This window comes from Eptatretus burgeri, chromosome 2, assembly GCF_056783735.1.
Source record: "Eptatretus burgeri isolate ZD-2024b chromosome 2, Ebu_testis_v1, whole genome shotgun sequence".
NCBI lineage: Eukaryota > Metazoa > Chordata > Myxini > Myxiniformes > Myxinidae > Eptatretus > Eptatretus burgeri.
In genome coordinates, this window is record NC_140962.1 from 57652895 (window position 1) to 57675394 (window position 22500).

The window sequence follows — 22500 nt, forward strand, 5'->3', positions numbered from 1 at the left end:
CGCATGCGCATCCTCCACACTACACAATTGGGTCATTCAACAAAATACTGTATTCCTCCTTCCTATACACGCAATTACAATTCTGCTATAGCATTTGCATTACACCAAGAAACACTGATGATTTGAATAAAAGAGCTAATTCTTTCATCTCTTCAGTTATTGTTTTCACAACAGTTGTTACAATTTGCATACAAAAGGAACATCTCCTGATGCAACTTTCCTTTCCTTTGCAAGCAAAAACTGAAGATAACCTCAAACAAATGTTTCATGCACTATGAAACTCGAATAAACACAAAATTTACTCAAGCCACCACAATTTTTTTTACTAACAAAAAAATCCATCACCAAACTGTTGTACAGTTTGAGTTGAAGATCCACAGATCTAACCTTGATGGAGGTTTAGACACTCTCGTGGACCTTCTGATAGGTGTTGGTTTTCAAAAATGCAGCCAATTTGTCCGTAATTAATTGTGGTGCATTTTCTGAGACTAGCTGTGTAACCAACCCGCATCTTGCAAATAAGGATCGTAGGACCATGATCAATACAAAACAGTTGTGCCTGACATAGGAAAGACTTCTAGCCATTTAGAGTAGCTATCGACAGCAACGAGAAAGTTTTGACCTTTGACCTCCACATAGTCAACATTCATTTTCTGTCACAGTTCCATAGCCCAAGGCCATAACAAAAGAAGAACAACTTTCGGTGCCATTTGCACATCCGTGCAGTTGCTGCATCATCTGACAATTCCTTCTACGTTCCCACCGAACGACCTCACTAAGGCTCTCATTCGACAAACTCCTGGGTAACTTCCGTGAAGTTCACCGAGCATATGCGTTTGTAATAGCGCAGGAACTGCGACTCGTCTTCCCCACAACAAACATCCGTCATCAACTGACAGCTCATCTTGATTCGTGAAATATGGTTGTAATGTTTTATCCGTGCAATAACTCGGCCACCCCAATAAAGTGCATTCGTACACTTCCGCTTGTACTGTTTGTTTCCCTGTACACGATGCAAAATTGGTTCACATTCACAGGTAATGAGTCTACAATTGTTTTTAGAACATTTTCTTGTAGATGTGCCATACTTGGATCGTCGACTGGAAATCTACTCATCATGTCAGCATTTGCATTTTGTTTAGATGTACGGTATTCAATGTCATAGGTATACCCACTTAACAACAATGCCCACCATTGCAATCTAGCCACAGCTAATGGAGGTATCCCTACCTTTTGACCAAATATTCGGGTCAATGGCTTGTGATCCGAGATCAATTTGATCTTCTGGTCAAAGAAGTACAAATGAAACTTCTTCAGTCCATTCACTATTGCGAATACCTCTTTTTCAATTTGTGCGTAATTTTTTTTCTGCCGCACTTAGGGTACTCAACGCGTGCGTAATAGGGTGTTCAGTCACGTCCGTGAATTTATGGCTGAGACAAGCCCCTAACTCCTTTGGGCGAGCATCTATGCTTAACACCAGCGGTTTCGTAGGATCATAATGTACTGAGACTTTTTCTCCCATGAGAACGGTTTTTGCATTCTTGAATGCTTCTTCACATTTCTGAGACCACATCCACTTAGTGGAATGGTTCAATTGGTCAGGGGTGTCAGGTTTGAAGACAAATTTGGAAATAATTTTCCATAGTAGTTTAGCATCCCAAACAGATATTTTAATTTGGACACATTTGTTGGTTTCTCTGCTTTTTGAATTAACTCAACCTTGTTGTGTGATGGGCGAATCCACCTCACCACTCAAACTGTGACCTAGATATTGAAGTCATGTCTTGAAAAATTGACACGTTTCACCATTTAGTCGCACATTGTGCTTCTTCAATTTTGTAACAATTTTTGTTCTTCCTTCCCGTGCTTCCTTATTCATCCATCTTGCATTTCACATGTTCATGGCACAAAGCAATGCTTGTTTGCATTTGTAATGGAGTATAACACTCTTCCCATATGCAATAAAGTATGGTGCTTCTCGCATGTGAACAGCACGTACAGAACAAAGGATGTATTGCGCACAGAGGTAGGGGCTGAGGGCACCTTCTGCGTCTTTCGCTTGTGTGGGGTGGGGTGAGAGCTGCATTGAAGGATCTCTCAGGGACAACAGCATTTTCCAGAAGCTGCATTGTGGACGTGCCGCCATCGGATGCACGCCAATGAGAAAGAGGCTCGCACGAGACGGGACTGGAGAAAGCAATATCCTCAGAAGAGAAGAAAGCCCAGAGTGTGGATGGAATAAAGACACCTCAAAGCTTGTCCTGCAAAGAGCAGAAAGGAGAGCAGAGTGTAGAGGAGAGAAAGAGGAGGCTATAGTGTGGAGGAAAGCAGAACAGAAAGCCCAGAATGCAGCTTGGTTTATGTGGTTGTCCCGGGTGCTCAGCAGAAACAGAGTGGTGTGCCATTGGCATTTCTGGGACACCGGAGAGTATTTGCCTTCTGCTGCTGGATGCCTCAGAGACACGGCTGCGCATCCAATCGCACCGCATCACCACTCCACCGCCAAGCTTCCCAATCCTCCACCCCCCCCCCACACACCATTATATTCGTACCGGCATAATACTGTTGGGGTATATGAGGTGAGGGAAGCGGAGTCAACCTCACGCTCCATACTTTTCTTTTCTCTCAGTTCTTCTTGTCTTCTTCTTCCCAGATTGAATGATGGCCAGAAGTCTTTTGTGTAAATAAGATCGTCTCGGAAAATGTCTTATGGTCAAGTCTACTCTTCTGTGCCTGTTGCCTTTTCCCTGTAAATACTCGCTTTAATGATTGCTTGCTTGGTGAATGAAGAGCTGTAAATCATATGCTTTTCACGTGTGTGTGTGTGTGTGTGTGTGTGTGTGTGTGTGTGTGTGTGTGTGTGTGTGTGTGTGTGTGTGTGTGTGTGTGTGTGTGTGTAAACAAATCGATTATTGGTTGTTCTTTCACATATGTCTTGGTTTCCTTTCCTCCAATGGTCCAGCATGGTTCGTACGTAATTAGCTGGGAAGTTTTAGCCCACAGATTGGCTCTTGTTCACCGGTGCATACCACCAGCTCTGCTCGGCTGCACCAAATCCAGTGAGTAATTAGAGTACGCATGAAGGGCACGTGACTCCCCTTGGTGCAGCTGTCCTCAGGTAAGGTATCACATGAAGCAGTGTACCAATCGGCGCTCACGGATGCTTAGCAACCTGTTGGCATGTGGTTATCCGTGATTGGTGGCCTCAGGACTGGTGTTGAGGAGGAACTTGAGCACTTCCCCTCATGGCGAAACTTGAACTCTGGATACTCACAACAGTGTGTGTGTGTGTGTGTGTGTGTGTGTACACACACACACACACACACACACACACACACACACACACACACACACACACACACACTGTATACATATACAGTGAAACCCTGATTTTACGCGCCCCGATTTAACGCGAATTCGGATATAACGTGATGAGTTATTGGACCTTTTCTTTGCTCTTTCCAGAACTGAAAAGTTTTTTGTTGAGTTAATTTCGTGTTTTCTTTTCTTTCTTTTTTTTGATCAAAATGGAGCAAACTGCTCAAAAAAGAAAATCATTTTCTGTGAAAGATAAGCTTCACACACTTGACGTGATCAAGACTAAAAGTCAAACTCAAATGCACGAGACCTTGGGATACCGGAAACAACACTTCGCGGCTGGAAATCTCCAGAAGAAAAGTTACACACGTCGCTTTGCAAAGTTGAAGAAGAAGCAGGAATGCTGGGAGAAGGGTCTGAAGCCAGCCTTTTCATCATGCCAATCCACCACGGAAAATGATGATGACGAGCCAGATTTGTACGGCTTCAGAGGGAGATGTGCGTGAGGCAGAGAAGCTGTCTGAATGGAGAAAAGAAGAGCTACACCAGTAGCACTCTACCGATGACGAATGCCCAACATATGAGCACCGGACGGATGCCGAGATCGTCCCTAACGTAACTACAGCACCGGCGGACGCAAGTGTACCGGTTTTTGAGCCACAAGAAGCCACAAATATTTATTCGCTGAATTCTTAAATTCAAAGGTGGTTTATTCACAAGAAGGTAAACGTGCCAAAAACATGTCAAATAGGGCGAAAATAGGGGTGTTTATGATGTGAGGTCAACATTGGGTCAGTTTGAACGTTGATTTTCATGAATCCCGATTTAGTGCGAACCCGGTTTTTTTCGCGATGACATTTTATCGACATCAACGATCGTGTTATAATGGGGCCGCACTATATATATATAAATATACATATATATATATATATATATATATATATATATATATATATATATATATATATATATATACATACATATATACATATATATATATATATATATGTACATATATACTGTATATCTAAATACATATATGTATGTACATATAAACATGTATACATATATATATATATATATATATATATATATATATATATATTGTTACAGGTCGGGGGGGTCAGCCGCAAACCGACCGCTCTAAACGGAGCCGCAAGTCGAGTCAGCCCGACCGATCGCCCGGAATATAGATCACCGCCCGGATAACTCCGAGCGACGGGTCCATGTACAAGAACCGCAATATGCCAACCGGCAGATCACATGGGGTAGGGTCGATTGCCAATCTTCAATGTACCTAAATACCCATGTGATCCAACTACCGGGGTATTTCATTCTCGACGGAACTCGTACGGAACAAACCGCCGAGGCGAGCATGTCCGTGCGCGATTCCGAGTGGCGTAATCGCCGAGAACCGTCGGTCCAAATGTCCCCCTATTACGGCAAACTAACGACTTTCTAACTTCCAACACATGAAATGTTCAGTCAATGAGGGAATGGACGCAACGAGCAGGTTTACATTCACACAAGGATATTTATTATAATGAAACACGTATGCAATTAAATAAGGCAAAACACGTATGGAATTATACAAGCAACAAAAGCACGACAAAAGAACTACAGCCGTCTACTTATTATGTACAGTCACTTACACTTAACAGCAGTTCCTACTTAGTAGACGGGCCAACGGACACACATACGCACGCGCGCGCGCACACACGCACACGCACTCACACACACACACACACACACACACGAAACGGTGGCTGAGGCCTTTAATCATGAGCTCCAGCTCGGAGGACAGGTGACCTGAAACTCAGAGCTTGACTCGAACCTTTCCACCTCATGTGGTCTTCAACTTGTCCGGACCCGGGTTCCAGCGAGAGCGAGCTGGATCCGATCGCCGCGATCCTTCCCGAGCTCCCGCGAATCCTCCCGCACTTCTCAACACGTGCCGGTGAGACGAGGCGCCGATCCTTCTTGTCGATCGTCACTTCCCCGAGGATCCAACTCCAAGAAGAGGCCGATGCGTCGCACCAAGCCGGGAAACAAAATGGAGAACAAAAAGCTCCACGAACCAAGGAGAAGAGGAAGGCAAGGAAGAAGATGAAGAAGCCTCCACTCGCAGCTCGAGCCGAACAACTGGCTCAAGTTCCTTCCAAAACAAAGCAGCAGCCGAAGCTCACTGAGCCAGCTGAAGCAAAAAGCTTCCGAAGGCCTCAAGCCAAGCAAGCCAAGCAGGACCCGATGGCCTGCTGAATGACTGCTCTCTCCGAAGCAAAAAGCTTACTCCTCCCACGGGACTTCTTCACGAACTCTGCCATGGGACTCCCACGAACTCAGCCCATGAACTCAGCCCTACCACGGGACTCCCACGAACTCAGCCCTACCACGGGACTCCCACGAACTCAGCCCTACCACGGGACTCCAACATGAACAAAAAAGATGTCCTCTTTATCCTTTGCACCCCCTCCCCCCGCACCCGGCGTGACTCATGCCCTCGTGATCCACCCCCCACTCAACCACGGGTGGGAGGGAGTTGTTGACGTCACCGCAGGGTTCATCTTCCTCTTCGCAGAAGAGGGGGAGGGACGTCTCCATCGTTCGCTCCCTAACTATTAAATCGATCCACAGCGCATCTGATCGATTTCAAAACATTCAAACAATGGAAGGTGAGCTATCTAGGGAACATGCACTTCTCGACATAGCTGACTCAGGGAACCTGTATGTTGTGTGCAATTGAATTCCAAATTCGTAACAATACATATATATATATATATATATATATATATATATATATATATATATATATATATATATATATATATATATATATATATATATACACACACACACACACACACACACACACACACACACACACACACACACACATAGTTGTGGCAAAAATATTGGCTCCCTTGCATTTTTCAAATAATGCACTATTTCTTCCAGAAATTATTGAAATTAAAATATATTTTGGTATCCACATATGTATTTCTTTGGTTTGCAGTGGAACAAAACAAAAAAAAGCTGAAAAAATGACTAAATCTTAGCTTATTCCACACAGAAATCCTAAAATGGCCCAGACAATATTATTAGGAACTTTTAGAAGTTGTGAGAAATAATTAGATTTCAAGCAAGTGATTCTCCTTTACTTTGGAATTGAACTTACCTGTAGTGAGTTGCAGGTGCCAGCAAGATAAAAAAAAAATCATTCATTCAACCAGTTTGAAGAGAAAAGGAGTCATTCTGCTGTTTTTCTTTACTGTGTATTCAGCAATGAGCATGAATAAAAGAAAGAAAACCAGCGAATTGTCTGAGGACGTCAGACATAAAATTGTGGCCAAGCATTGACAATCTCAAGGCGACAAGTCCATCTCCAGAGATCTTGATGGTCCTGTGTCCACCACACACAATGTTATCAGGAAGTTAAAGGCCCATGGCACTGCAGCCAACCTCCCTGGACTTGGCCACAAGGGAAAACTTGATCGAAGATTGCAGCGAAGGATTGTTCGAATGGTGGAGAAAGCAACTCGATCAACTGTCAAACAGATTCAAGCTGACCTTCAGACACAGGGTTTGACAGTTTCAACTCGCACCATCCGTCGCTAGCTCAATGAAAGGGGGTTCTCTGGTAGGAGACCCAGGAGGACTCCATGGCTGAGAGAGAGACATAAGAAAGCCCGACTGGAGTTTGCCAAAACACACCTGAACAAGCCAAAATCCTCCTGGGAGAATGTCCTGTGGACAGGTGAGACCAAATTAGAGCTTATTGGTGAAGCACATCATCTTGATGTTTACAAAATACAAAATGAAGCCTTCAAATAAAAGAACACCTTCCCTACAGTCAAACATGGAGGAGGTTCAGTGATGCTTTGGAGTTGCTGTGTTGCCTCTGGCACGGGGTGCCTTGAATGTGTGCACGGCATCATAAAATGAGGAGATTACAAAGGCATTTTGGAACACAATGGTCAAAAAAAAGTGTCAGAAAGCTGTGTCTCTGTCGAAGGTCATGGGTCTTGTAGCAGGACAATGACCCCAAATACACTTCAAAAAGCACCCAGGAATGGTTCAAGACAAAATGATAGATTGTTCTGAAGTGGCCAGCAATGAGTCCAGATCTAAATCCCATTGAACACCTGTGGGGAGATCTGCAAACAGCAGTTGGGAGAAGGTACCCTTCAAATCAGGGAGAACTGGAGCAGTTTGCACAAGAAGAGTGAGCCAAACTGCCAGTAGAGCAGTGGAGGAAGCTCATTCATGGCTATAGGAAGCGCTCGACTGCAGTTATTTTGTCCAAAGGCTGTGTGTTCTTCCAAATATTAAGTCTTGGGTGTCAATAATTTTGTCAATGCCATTTCTTTTTATTTTCTGATTTAAAAGGACATATTATTAAGTTCTGAATCAAAAATAAAGGTTCTGTCATATCAGCAGTGAAATAAAGAATTGTGGAGACAAATACTTTTGTCCACTTCAACTTATTTTCGAAAAAATTGTGAGTTATTTGAAAAAAGTGCAAGGGTGCCAATATTTTTGGCTACGACTCTACATCCACACATATATTGGTTTCTCATATGAAAAAAAGATTCAATGTCAGATCCTTGATTCAATGATTCTCTGAAGTCCTTACCCTTTTTGCACCGATAGTTGGACTATGCTGTACTAAATCACGCTTTGTACATCAGAAGATAAAGAGCCTAAAAAAGATGCCAAAGAGATAACGACAAAGGAAACATTTTATGTGAGAGAGGGATAAAATAACAGAAAATATCTCTTATGCCCAGCTGATTCGGTGCTGCATAAAATGTCGTTTCACTTTGTTTTGCAAAAGGACATCAGATAAGTAAAGATCAAGGGTAAAATGTTAAAAGGTAAGTCAAGCTAAATCCCAATTTCACTATCAAGGCAATAAACATTTTTTCAGGATGAAGTGAAACATCATCATTTTATGTGATCTGCAAACACCCTCTTCAGCTGATATCCTCATTAATCTGGAAAAAGAAAACATGATCCATCACTAGATTATAATCAGATGTATTGTTTCGCCGCTGTTAGGCATGATATAACATTTAATAATCTGCAAACGTGATCCCTTCCACACTTCTCATCTAATCTGCTTGTTCAGCCAATGTTTTCCTGTTACCTTCTCTGCATTTTCATTCGGTAATGTTAACCTTTAATCCTTTGTAGTTTTCTTTTCGATTATCCTGAATAAATGTGTAGAAATACACATAAAATTGTGTCGCTGGGCACAGCTGAGACGCCAGGTCACAAAAATATAATTACACAAAAACGTAGTGGAATAAATTGCTAACATCGTGCAGCTTTCAATTTAGTGTGGGAACGAGGATGGAATGATGGTCTATTGATATTAAAATGGTGACAACTGATAAGGAAAGTTTTATGAATGAAGATCGAACATTAAAGTTGATCTCTCTTGCTCATATGACCCCTTTTGTGTGATAACAACAAACATTTTTCTTATATCATAAAGAGACTTTATAACAAAGAAATTCCTCAAATATTAAGGAAGAAACAAATATTAACTGCCTCCAAATGAGGCAGTTGTCCTGAAACAACTTGCCTTTGCCTCATGGAAAGCAAACCCAACTGAGGGGAATCTCAGTTCCTTCCATAAAGCTCGGAACAAGTGTGTATCTACCCTCAGGAGAGCCAGAAAACAACATCGTTCTAAGCTCAAGTCTGAACTATCAAACCTCTTTCCCTCCTCTAAATCCTGGTGGTGACTAATCAAATCTGTTTCTGGTGTATGCTCCCCCTCCATCCCCTCTCTTACCTCAAATGGCCGCACTGCTGATACCGCATGTGAAAAGGCTGAATGCCTAAACTCGGTGTTTGCATCGAAATCTTGTGTCCGAAACCCATCACTTTCTGTACCCACCTTACCCAGTCTCACCCAACTGTCCCTGGACTCTGTGTCCTTTTCTTCTGACAAAATGGAGAGCTTGCTGTGAGTGGATGATAAATGGGGTTTCTGGGACTCCCATTCAAATGGAAAAACTTTCTGACTCAAGCCCCATAAGCCCAAAATAGGAGACTGATTTTCTCCCCACCTTTCCCCTTCCCTCCCATACAAGCAAATGTAAAATTGAGACTGATTTTCTCCCCACCTTTCTCCTTCCCTCCCATACAAGCAAATGTAAAATTGAGACTGATTTTCTCCCCATCCCATACAAGTAAATGTAAAATTGAGACTATGAAAGATTGAGACTTACTGATTAAAGCACTTCTTCCCTTTCATATTTTCATTCCACTCAAAGAGCGAACCAACGAATATTTGCCCATGTTCTACTTCAGGGAATAACTTAATTTTCTTATAACATTCATTTCCGTCGAGTATATTCACTATATATTCACTCTTGAAGCACGAAAGAAAGGGAAGTTTAAACAGCTTTAAAACGTGCTTTCTCAAATTCATTTAAAGCAAGCTGCTTCATTTTCGTGTTAAAATGAGTCAGTCTGGAGTCAGCCAAGCTGCCTCGCCCGAACCAAGCCAAAAAATTTCCGAAGTCATTTCCTATGTGGGACACACCCTGAAAAAACCATTGTTGTTAAATCTCCCATTACATCATCAAGTTGCTTATTTAAACCAACTTGCGTGCCGAGTGTGTTTTATTTCGAGAATGGATTGTGCAGATAATTTCTCCGACCTTGCGGATCAATCGTTTTCACAAGATGATAGGTGAGATCCTCAACCCAATTCATTATTTGTTGTTTTATACAGAATTAAATCACCATACAACGAATAATTGTTGTGTCCTTTTCTTACAGGTTTTCCCCAATAAGAAAATCGTTGACAACTGATCTAGAACAGGAGGCCTTTGAAATACACGATGAGTGGCTAAAAATGAACGACTTCCTTGAAGACATTCGATCGTTCAGAAAAGAATTGAATGATATTTTTGTTGGCTGGAAAGAAGTTCTCTCACGTCCTCTGACCTTGAATGAGTCGAGTCAAAGGTGAGAAATTGTCCCTCTGTGTGTATTTATGTCTTTATCTCTGCCTTTGAGTGTGTGTGTGTCAGTGTGTATGTGTGTTTGTGTGTGTGTATGTCAGTTTATGTGTGTGTGTGTCTGTGTGTGTGTGTGTGTGTGTATGTGTATATATATATATATATATATATATATATATATATATATATATATATATATATATATATATATATATATATATATATATACTAGTGCATGCCCGTAGGTGCGTGCCCGTAGGTGTGTGCCCATAGGTGCAAACAAAACAAAACAAAAAACTTTCAAACCGCATGCCAGAACCGTCTTCTGTACAGGGGATAGGAGTCATCAGAGAAGCTTGTCGTTTCTCATCGGGCTTTGGGATAGTCCTTTGTGCACTTCCGGTCTGCCATGCAAGGGCTCGAGATGTTCCATTCCCCACATGGGCCGTGAATCATGTGTGATGTCACGGTACGGTGTAGTTCCGGATTTGTGCATTTGTCAGGAATCTCAGCAGAGACCACGCGATCGACATCTGCTGGTGTTCTGGGCTTGTCGTGAGGTACCATGGTCAGGAGCATGTGTATATGGGGAAGGTGACGCTTTTGCGTTTCCTTCACCAATACATAAGCGTCCACATGCCCCAAGATGTCATTCTTGAGGAGGTCTGCTTTGAGTGCTTCCACCTTCATATGAAACACCTGGGCGATGATATCAGGTCTGTCATTGGCTGACTGACCCTCAAAAAGTGATTGTTTAATTTCTGGCCACTTTGGGTTGCAGGTGAATGTTAGGAAAAAAAAATCAGGTTTTCCCTTGACTCGGACCAAAGCCATTGCATCCTGAAACTTTGGCATACCAACATGGTGACCCATAAATTGACGGCGGCAGAATGGTGAGGCGTCCAGGTAGCACCTCAGCGTCACTGTTCAATGCATCAACGATGATCTTATACTTTTCTGCCTTAATTGACTTCTGGTTGCAGCGAATCCAATTGAGATGGTGCAACTCAATTTTTGCCATCATGTCGCATATGTACTGCTGTGTCAACTTTCCACCACGAAGTAGTAGATTGAAGTGATGAGTAGGATCACGTACTTGGAGATGGTAGCAGTAGAAAGATGTTGGCGTTATCCCTGCTAACTCAGTGTGGTACCCCTGGGAGCTGCAGGGTAGCAGAAGTATGTATGATAGAGGGTCATACGCTGGATGCATGGCGTCTATTGTCTGTAAACCTCCTCCTCTGAGGTGAACACCGACTGCCAGCCTTTCAAACTGCTCTGTTGTCATTGCCCCTGGAGCAATGACAGCCACATCGCTGTCTGGTGAGGGAAGGTTGACGGTACCATGATGAAGGTCTCGGCGCCGCGTGCGACCTGTTAACACAATTTTCAGTTCATTTGCGCTATCATTATGAACTACAAACTCAATGGCTGATTTGAATTGCTGGACGTATGGGTTGCACTCATGAATGGCCTGTTGTGCTCTTAGCAAAAAATGCTCATTCAAGCTACTGTTCGAGGTGTGGGCACGACGAAACTCCAGCTCCTGGGCTGGATCGTGAAAGTAGATCTGAGCAAAGCGTTGGGTACAACCCAGATCGGCAAGAGGAGCACCAATGTAATGGTAAACCTTACCTTGTATACGCACTCCAGGATTGAAGCCAGGCATACCTATCTCTCGGACACCGATACTTGCCATTGCCAGCGCGTTGTTATACTGTTTCGCGCGCTTCACAAAGTCCTGGTTAAGGAAAAGGTTTTTAATCGCATCTGGAGGTTGTGATGGAATTGAACCGGGTTTTGGATTCGTAGGATCATGCTTAACGTCGACCTTGCCGTGGTTGCAGCAAAATCCTCTTCTCTCCTCGGTCCACACAAAAGCATCACAATGTGAGCATTTAGTGCATTGAAATAATGAGGTCCTGCTTAACGCGTGCCTGTACTCAACATGAAGTTGCTCTCGGAAGAAATCTGTATCATCGTATCGAGCAAGGTTGCGATTCTCACGGTGAGCCTGCTCTAGTCTCGCACGGTGTACGTCCTGATGGCGCAGGACATCCCTTACTTGCCGGTCTTCTCGCTGGTGAGGGATTTCTTCTGCACGACGCCTTGCCTCGCGTCCAGTGTTGTCTGCCAAGCGAGCAGCTCGTTCTTCATCAGTTTCTTCTGCACGACACCTTGCCTCGCGTTCAGTGTTGTCTGCCAAGCGAGCAGTTCGTTCTTCATCAGTTTCAGCTGCACGACACCTTGTCATGCGCGTAGCGTCGCGTGTTAAGCGAGCAGCTCGTTCTTCATCCGTTTCCTCTGCACGGCGCCTTGCCTCAGTTCAGTGTTGTCTGCCAAGTGAGCAGTTCGTTCTTCAGCTGTTTGAGCTGCACGACGCCTTGTCATGCGCGTTGCGTTGAGTGTCAAGCGAGCAGCTCGTGCTTCGTCAGATTCCATTGCGCATGCACAACGCGCAGCTTCGTTCCTTCGCTGTCATAAACGACGATTGGATTGGGGCATTGTGTTTAATAAAATCGAGAAAGTACAGAAATCGAGAAAGAACGAATACAGTAAGTCGATAAATCAAGAAAAAAAAAATCGAGAAAGAATACAGTAATCATCACTGACTGGATTGGGGTATTGGATTTAAGAAAATCGAGAAAGAAATCGAGAAAGTACCGAAATCGAGAAAGAAAGAATCGAGAAAGAATACAGTAATCGTCACTCTCCGGAAGTGAAGTCCTCACTGTCCGGAAGTTCGCATATGGCAGTTACGATTATTCGCAATTTATTCTTAATGGCCAATTATTCAATTAGCGCCAACGTATTTTGCCTTTTCCCAATGTCATCGCAAAGAAAAACACAGAGAAGAGGAAAGAGAAAAAAAAAGTGCAAAAAATAATTTACTTCCTGCTTCGGAGCATACCAGCTAACTCTGATGTTCCCCAAATTTATGCACCGTCTAATATGAAAACGATCATAACTTGGGGCATTGTGTTTATCTATAAATGCACATAAGAAATCGAGAAATTATTAGAATACACGAGGTCATCACTCTCCGGAAGCCCGTACGTTGTAACCGTAATGGGGAACGCGGATGAGGTTCCCTTCCCCATTGGCCACGCCCACGCAACAACGTGTCTTGCCATTGGTTTGGTAAATAAATGGCCATAACTTGTGAAGCACTTGTCCGATTAATATCAAACCTTGAAAAGGCACATCCTCAGGTCCCCAGCAATATATCTGGCAAGTTTCAATTAGATCGGACCAGAGGTTGTCGAGAAACAGCGGTCTCACACACACACACACATACACACACACACACACACACACACACACACACAAAAACGTGTTTGTGTGTGTGTGTGTGTGTGTGTGTGTGTATATGTGTGTGCATGTATGTATTTGTGTTTGTGCATGTGCGTGTGCGTGCGTATATGTGTGTATATATGTGTGTGCATGTGTATTTGTGTTTGTGCGTGTGTGTGTGTGTGTGTATGTGTGTCTGTCTTTGAGTAAAAGGTGGGGGTGCACATGGGGGTGGAGCTAGTGTGGGTGGGTGGGGCTTGTGTGGGTGGGTGGAGCTTGTGTGGGTGGGGCTTGTGTTGGGGGCGGTTGTGTGGGTGGGTGTGGTTTGTGTGGGCGGGGCTGGGGGGGGTGGAGTTTGTGTGGTGGGAGGGAGGTTCTTGTGTGGGTGGGTGGGGCTTGTGTGGGTGGGGCTTGTGTGGGTGGAGCTTGCATGGGTGGGTGGAGCAATTTTATTTAATTAAATAAACATGTTGTGTGAGGGATCTCATAAACTAATCACTAATTATGTGGATATGATGGATGTGGATGTGGCTGATGTGGGTGGGGTTTGCATGGATGTAGCTTATGTGGGTGGGGCTTGTGTGGATGTGGCTTTTGTGAGTGGGGCTTGTGTGGATTAGGCTTATGTGAGTGGGGTTTGCGTGGATGTGGCTTATGTGAGTGGGGCTTGTGTGGATGTGGCTTTTGGGAGTGGGGCTTGTGTGGATGTGGCTTTTGTGAGTGGAGTTTGCGTGGATATGGCTTATGTGGGTGGGGCTTGTGTGGATGTGGATTGTGTGGGCGGAGTCAAAAAGGGGCAGAGTCAAAAATAATTCAATTTATCTTTGTCTTTTGTAATTCCTGTGAATAAAATGAACCTAAAATCTCTTCCCCCTTTAAATCACATAATTTGTAAGTCCAAGGAACTGTACCGATGACATCAACAATTTTAAAAAGTTCATTTGTTCATCGCTTGGTATAACCTTTTTCAAAATGAGATTTCCACCTGTGGTGGGGCAACTTCGCTAAATATAGCATAATTGTGCATTTTGTGAGGAAAGCACCAAATTTGGCACACTAGTGGCCTATCATATTATGAACAGATTTGGATATTGGGCCCTCTCAAATTCAGCCGCTGATGGCTGTGGCAGCCATTTTCCACTGCCATCAAAAATTTTGAGATGGCCCAATATCCAAATCTGTTCATAATATGTTAGGCTACTAGTGTGCCAAATTTGGTGCTTTCCTCACAAAATGCACAATTGTTATGCTAAGTTGCCCCACTACTGTATATTTTTACAATATCACCAACTTTGAACTTAGGCTTTCTGACATAAATCTCTTTTTCATATTTTAATTTTGACTATGTTTCTGACGGCTTAGTTTTCGTTGAGGTATGAATCGTGTCGTACTTATCTACAATGTCATGAATTAAAGACAACCATTGTTGAGAACCAAGTTGAGTGAATTTTTTATATAGTCTCTCTTTTAAAGTGAGATTAAAACACTCAATAACAACCACTTTTCCTTCATTAAAGGTGCTATATCATGTAATGTTGTTATTTTAAAGAAAATTCATAAATGTTTTGTTGTAAAACTCTGTGCCCTCATCAGTCCACAATTTTTTAGGTTTTCTCTTGCTTTTATTGAATATCTGTTGGAAAGCTAACAAAAGAGTATTACCTGTTTTGTTTTTCTAAGGAACAACCCATGCATATCTACTCCTCAAATCAATAACGGTTAAAGCATACTTGTACCCCTTATCATAATTGAGTTCAATTAAATCAGTGGGCCAGATATAATCAACTTCCTTGGAATAAACCTTCCTTCTATAAAACTTTGTGATTTTTGGTTTATGTAATTCATCAGCTAATTGCTCTTCAATCTTAATGACATCATTAGAGCCTATAAGTTTTTTTGAATTTCCAAGCCCAAGTTTCAATTTAGCACTGATCATCATCTTCACGATGAACCTATCAACTCTTTCTCTCAAGGTTGGATTTTGTATCAGAGACAAATTATACAACATTTCTCTATCGGCTTCGTGTTTTTCTTCCAACATTGTGTTATTACCATTATCAATATCGTGCCTCATGCACACTTCATCAACCCTATTGATAGGTTTGCTCCACGGTTTAGGATTGTCAGCTTCATCTAATCTTTTATTCAAGTTTGTTCCTGGACCACAGAAAGAATACCCTGGAAGATGCAATGCCCTGGTATTCCAGTTGTTGTAAATTTACTTCCTAATAAAACTTTTGTATATCTCCCCCTTGTTTGTGTTTGGTGAATTCACACTTTTTTGAGCCACACAACGAACATGTACCTTTTTATATAACCATATTATTTTTACTTTTAACATACGAGATATTTTTACTCTTGGTTTTCTTTTTACATTTTAGACAATAACTCATTTATTTATGTGAAAAAATCCTAGAGAGTGCAAAAACCATTATAGTTTCCAACATGCACATTTGAATCTTAATTTTTAAAACATAAAGAATCCTTTGAAATGTCTTCACTCTCTCCTCCATTTATTTAAGAAAAAAAATGTAAAACTTTAATCAAAGTCAATTACACCAACATCATCAATAATTAATTTTTTTCCTTCTTTCTCTTCTTTATCTCCACTATCTCGTTTAAATCTTCTCCCTGAAACCGATGTTAATAGTCTTGACGCATATATTTCTAATAGACTTGCCAATTCTTTGTTTTCCTCCTCGGTGCATTGAGATTTATTTATTTTCTGCAATACCTTTGATCTTTTTATAATCTCACTGGTTTCCATATTTTTATATTTATTTATTCTCTCTCTTTCCTCCCACTCCCTCTCCTCCTCCTCTCTCTTCTCCCTCTCCTCCTTCTCTCTCTTCTCCCTCTCCTCCTTCTCTCTCTTCTCCCTCTCCTCCTTCTCTCTCTTCTCCCTCTCCTCCTCTCTTGACTCAGTTTCTTCAACTCCTTCCTCATCCCTTACGATCCTTGAACCACTTTCACCCCATAGAATATCATACATATATTCATCTGGATTCTGTGATACTCTTGAATCCACAATTCTTTTTCTCATAATAGGAAACCAATAAGATTTGTTGATTTCTAAAAGAGTTTTATATTTCATCACCTTTCAAAGTTCATTTTTATTTAATATTTTAATCAAATCTCTTCTATTTCTGGGGTTTTTAACATCAGTATAAGGCCAGTTCTTAATTGAAAATTGCCCGTGTCTATGTTCCAATTCATAAGGAATGTAAAATCGAACACCCTTTTCTTGTAGGTATCCTTGAATGCAAAAATTATAATTTTCTTGAAGTCTTCTTGCTGTCATTTATGTATCAGAAATATATGACAAATTAATATGATGACACGTAATACCACCCCATCTTCCTGTTGTTAAATCAGTTTGTATTCCTTGACTTTGTATAATTATCCAATTTCCTTCCTTCTTTGTCATATAAACTATTGCTTCACCATCATATATTTTGCTATTCCCGAAATCGTGTATTTGTTGTTTGCAAATTGTGCTTCCACATATCTTGTGATTCTTACCAAGAGGATAATATTCTTCTTTACGAGACTGATAAAAATCGTGAAGGTCTTCTAGATTGAATGAAAAAGACCAATTATATCCTAAATCACACATATTATACCTCCATTTCTCTATTCTCATATTAACTATTCTTCCTTCTTTATAAAATTCAATACTAAGCACAAAATTGAATTTAATAAGAAAAGGTGTTAGGTTTGTTGAACCAGGTGTTGTGGTTGTAAATTCTACTCCTTTAACAAAATGTGCCGTTTTATTTAAGGATATATATTGTGATAAATCACTTAATCTCACCAAGTCATTCGCGTCAGTCGGGCTTGGATAATAATTATTAATTTATAAGCATTTTTCATATTAATATTTTTTGCTATACTATATTTCTGTCGTTCAGCCTGTGCCTTTGTGTAATAATTGGATTTATCAATATCCAGTTATTGGGATACACCAAAGATAGAACCATCTTTACCAACATAAGTCATTTATAATAGATTAAAAATGTCATCAAAAAATTAATTTTTGTTGAGTTGAAATAACACATATAGACATAATTGACCACGACACTTGGAATTTAATTATTGGACTTGAAATGTTTGATAAACACCATTCTGTAAGAATTTTATTACTTCAACAGGTGGTGGAAGAGGAAAACTATCAAAATAATATTTGTCTTGACTATTAAAAATACAAACCCAATGAGAACCTTTCCCATTATTATCTTCTAAGTTCATAATAATATTATTTTAGGTTTAGACACATTTGTTAATTCATCTCTCATACAAATAACCACATGAATTTTTAATTTCTTACAATATTTGATAAGTTATAAATTTGATGTTGTATTCTTTCCAAATTCTTTAAACCACTCATCAATGCTCATTTATTTATGAGAAAGATATAATCCATTACCCCTTTTAGTTAATTTTACACCTGCTTGTGTGATGGAAGAAAGCATATCTCCAACTAACAATCTTGCTTTATCAGGCAGACTTTCAAGTTTTTCATCAAAATCTACAATTACACCACTTCCACTAATTTGTTTCTCCAACTCTTTGTTATGTCTTTCCAATTCTTTTTGAGCCCGAAGTTGAGCCTTCCTTTCGTTGGCAGTTTTCACCGCTGCTGAAATACCACCCGTTAATGCTCCAGCCACGCGTAAACCAGCAAATAAAGGAATTAGAAATGGGAGAAATCCTCCACTCGTCTCTCTTATTGAATATTTCTTCAAGATTGGTTTTGACATATTAATTTTAAGTGAGCCAGTATCGTTCAAGATTTTCACCTGTTCTCTTGTGAGCAAAACATCAATTCTTACTGCTTCTTTTCTCTGAATTGTATTAACGTTAATCATACAAGGCTTTTGATTTTGAATACAAGATGATAGTTTATGAAGATTGATTTGATTAACATATACCCCAGTTGGCACTTTACTACTCATTTATTTATCCAAAAAACGAATCATTTCACCATTATCTGTATTAATCTGTAATTCTGTTTCTTCCAAAAGCAAACAATATGAATCAACTTCTTCACTCTCTTCTCTTTCAATGTATCGGGAAGTATCCACTCGATTAGACTTTATAGTTTCCTTTTGAGCACTCAGGTCAATCGCATCGATTGTATACAGACTTTTAAATGCTCTCATATCCAAAATGGGTTCTTTATTTCCATTGCTTTCACACACCTTTTCGTAGGACATGTATGGTTCAGCATAATCATTTTTTTTCCCAATTAATTTCCAATCTATCTCGTGGATAAAATGTTCCATCGAGAGAAACACGAAGTTGTTTCACCTTCGCATTATCACTCAATGCATTATTCTTATCAGTAGCAGTATCACCATCTGGTTTTTTTTGAGAATGAGCCACAGATATCGTGGCTTTCCTTCCAGAACACCCAAATTCCACGTGAAAGTGATTTGGTTCAGTTTAACGTGTTGGCATCTTCTTTTAAGGTATGATACATTGAGTGGCTTCTTTGAGTTAAGTTTTCCATTCAACATCTCTTCTGTTTTAAGATTAGGAGTATATTCACTGATATACCAACTAATTTCATCAATTAGAAATTTATTCTGATCAGCAAAAACATTAGCCACACCAAAAAGCAATCTATTTTCATAATCATTCCTTTGCAGTTGAAATTTAATTTTAAGACCATAAAGAACTTTATCATGATCACAAAATACAAATATACCTTTAAGAGGAACTGCCACAGTAAAACTATTACCTGCTTTTGTATCATCATTATACATTCCTTTCCTTTGACTATATCCAGGGTCTGTGTTTGTTCCTGTTGCCTTATCAGGAATAAAACCTTCGACAGCCCCCTTTCCCATTATATCACTAAATGAATATCGTGTAAATTTCATCTTTTCAGATGTAGCAGCAGGGGCGCGGGAAGGTATTTTGAGTGGGGGTGCTGAGGTGCTGTCTGTTTTAGCGATAGTGTTGGAGTCGTTGTGAACCCGAACCCCGTTGTAAGATCTCCATGTCTGTGATCACTAAAAACTAACAAACACATTTTTTAAACTTATATTTTCTTCCCCAAAGCAAAATTATTTATTATATCGTTTTAATATATATATATATATATAAGATAAAAAAATGAGTTTTTTTGCATGCAGGCAGTGCTGTGCTCCTCCTGCCCGCAGCTAGGGGGTGCTGCAGCGCCATCAGCACCCCCCCCTTTCATGTGCGCCTGCGGAGCAGAGACATAATCAACCCGTTAGTTTCTGTCTGCGTTTCTTAAATATGTCTTCCTGTTGTTTTACAACTTTTGAAACCAACTCTTGATGCTCCTTAAATCTTCTTGCTCTTTCTTTCGCATCCATTTATTTATTGGAAAATATCATTCACTGAATTATAAAGGTCAACAAGGAAATTTTACTGTTATTCATCATTAAAGTAGATATGTTCAAATCAATCCTTTTATTTAAATATTTCATCAATTTTTTTTTATCCTATATATTATTTCTGTTAACGTCTGTGCGGAATTTGACGTTTCTCCTCTGAAACTGCCAGACGGATTGTCGCCACTTTCGGCATGCCGGTGGTCTGTGGTCTAATGAACAGCATGGGCTATGTGAGATCGTGCCAGATGGACAGGTTTGGGAATTTTTGGCGATTTTCTAATTTTTACATTCGTTTGCATGGCGAGACGTATTGGTTCACATACAATTGTTCCTCTGTCGGGCAAGATTTTTCCTATTGTGTATTTTGCCAACTGGCACTCCTCATAAAAAGTGACGGTAAATAGACACCCTATTTTTGAAGGACTACCATTTGAAAAATAAAACCTAAATCAAAAATCGGCTCAAGTGAAATTTTCTAAATATCTCGAAGTGTTTAATTCTGAAGTCTCGTTTCTCCACATTCAAAACTGAAGGAGAAGTATTGAAAATAGTGAACGTGGTTTTTCAGCCACTGCATAGCAATGGGTAATTGCTTAGCAATGAAACTCAAACGCGCACACTCCCATCCCATATGGCACCTGTCGCCAAGTTTCTTCGAAATCGGTTTGCTGGTTTGTGCTGTGGAGCCTCGCGTTGCAGACACACACACACACACACACACACACACACACACACACACACACACACACACACACACACACACACACGGAAAATCCGACAATAAGGGATATCTAGCGAATCCAATAAACAGACAGAATGGGGTGAAAACATAACCTCCTTCACCTTTGATGGCAGACGTAAAAAGTTTAATTATTATCAGCTGGTACATTAAAGAATCACCACCTCAAAGCATAGTGAGAAAATGAGCCACTGAGAAGTATTCAATACGATACCAGCTCTGAAAAAAATAGTTTCAAAGTTAAAATTGCTACTTAGAATTGCATTCAATGCCAACTGTACAAAGACAATCAGGTTGAAACATTGAAAAGTGCCATTAAAACTAAAGGAGCAATGACCTTGAAAGATTACTTTAGTGGACTTCTCAAAACTCAACGGGTAATGTGAGTTTGTAAATGTTTGCATCAATGGGATAAGTTTAAAACAGCAGGTTTTGAAGTAACAATCTCACTCTTCAACTCTTTGAGGAGCTGGTCGTGCGCCACAAATCTCATGTCATTCCCCATCCCTATCCATGATATTGTGTCTCACTATTAACCCTACTTAACGTAAACCTTTTTCTGCCGGTTACTGCGTCTCCTCTAATATTCTCGTTCTCCACATTTTCCCTTTGTTCATTCCCTCGATTGCTGTGTCGAACTGTTGCCCTACTGTCATTTTCTTGCCTTTTTTATGCTCTGTCACTTCGCTCTTCCATGAACCTCGATCTTGAAGAAAAAAAAGCTGAATTAAACAATACTCATCAGCAAGATAAAACAGTATGAAGAAAAGTAAATAATAAGCAAAAGTAAAAGAACAAAAGTGATAGAGAAAAAGCCAAAGTTGGCAAATCTATAAGTAAAACAATTTCACAATTCATCGGTAACTCCAACTGACTGGGTGAACCACGAATGGCAGAAAAAATTTCTCAATTTCATTTTTCACCGTTTAATTTACATTTCACTCACGCATTTTTGCTTCATTTATTCTCGACACTTTTTAATGGAAAAAAAAGTGTTTTCCATGATAGTGTATAAAAAGGCTGCTGGCCATTTAATTAGCAATTTATGCCACTTTAAAATTTACCTCTCGTTTATGTTTATTTTACTTTTAACCCAAATTGCAAGAGGATAAAACGTCTTTTTGCTTTGACAGTTTCTGTTTGGCTTTCAATCAGCATTATGACCGTCTACGTTTCCCGAAGAAACTCTTCATAATATTGCCCTAGCCTTGAGTAAATAATTTATAGTTGCAAGCATTTAATACTCCTTTCAGATTTTTGTGGCTTGGCAGAAAGATTTAAAATAATCCCACCTGTGAAAAAACACAACATGCACAGTTTTGCACACTCAGCGATATTTTTTAAAAGACGTGCTTCTCACCCTCCACTGTAGCATCTCAATACTCCGTATTATATGTTCATTTTAGAAAATAAACCATTCACCACTGTGATCCTACAATTGTGTTAATACCCCAAAATTAATCATTTAACTTTCCCTGATATTTCTGCAGAGTTTTTATAACTCCTAAAATAATTACACATTTTATATCATGCAATGATAACACTGCATGAAGAAGCGGATCTCCCTGATTGCAAAAAAAAACCTTTAAAAACGGAAATAGAACTGTCAACTAAACAGAAGATATATTTTGGGAAGATGACTGAAGCCAAGTTCTACTCCTTTGCTTGGATCAAAGGCCAATGCCAGCATTAAAGAATCTCATCAGAAAACTGAAACATCCAATCGGCATTGTGAAAAGGGCTTTGACAGATGACTCGAAATATTATCATGAACACAGTGTGTGTGTGTGTGTGTGTGTGT

General features: G+C 40.4%; 1 protein-coding gene and 1 pseudogene across 11 annotated transcripts in view; both read right to left on the reverse strand.

Moving 5' to 3' along the window:
* LOC147032107 (uncharacterized) overlaps positions 1-2149 on the reverse strand; it is a 10298-nt pseudogene extending 8149 nt beyond the window's left edge.
* LOC147032105 (homeobox protein Meis1-like) overlaps positions 1-22500 on the reverse strand; it is a 474189-nt gene that overhangs the window by 250826 nt on the left and 200863 nt on the right. The window lies entirely within an intron of this gene.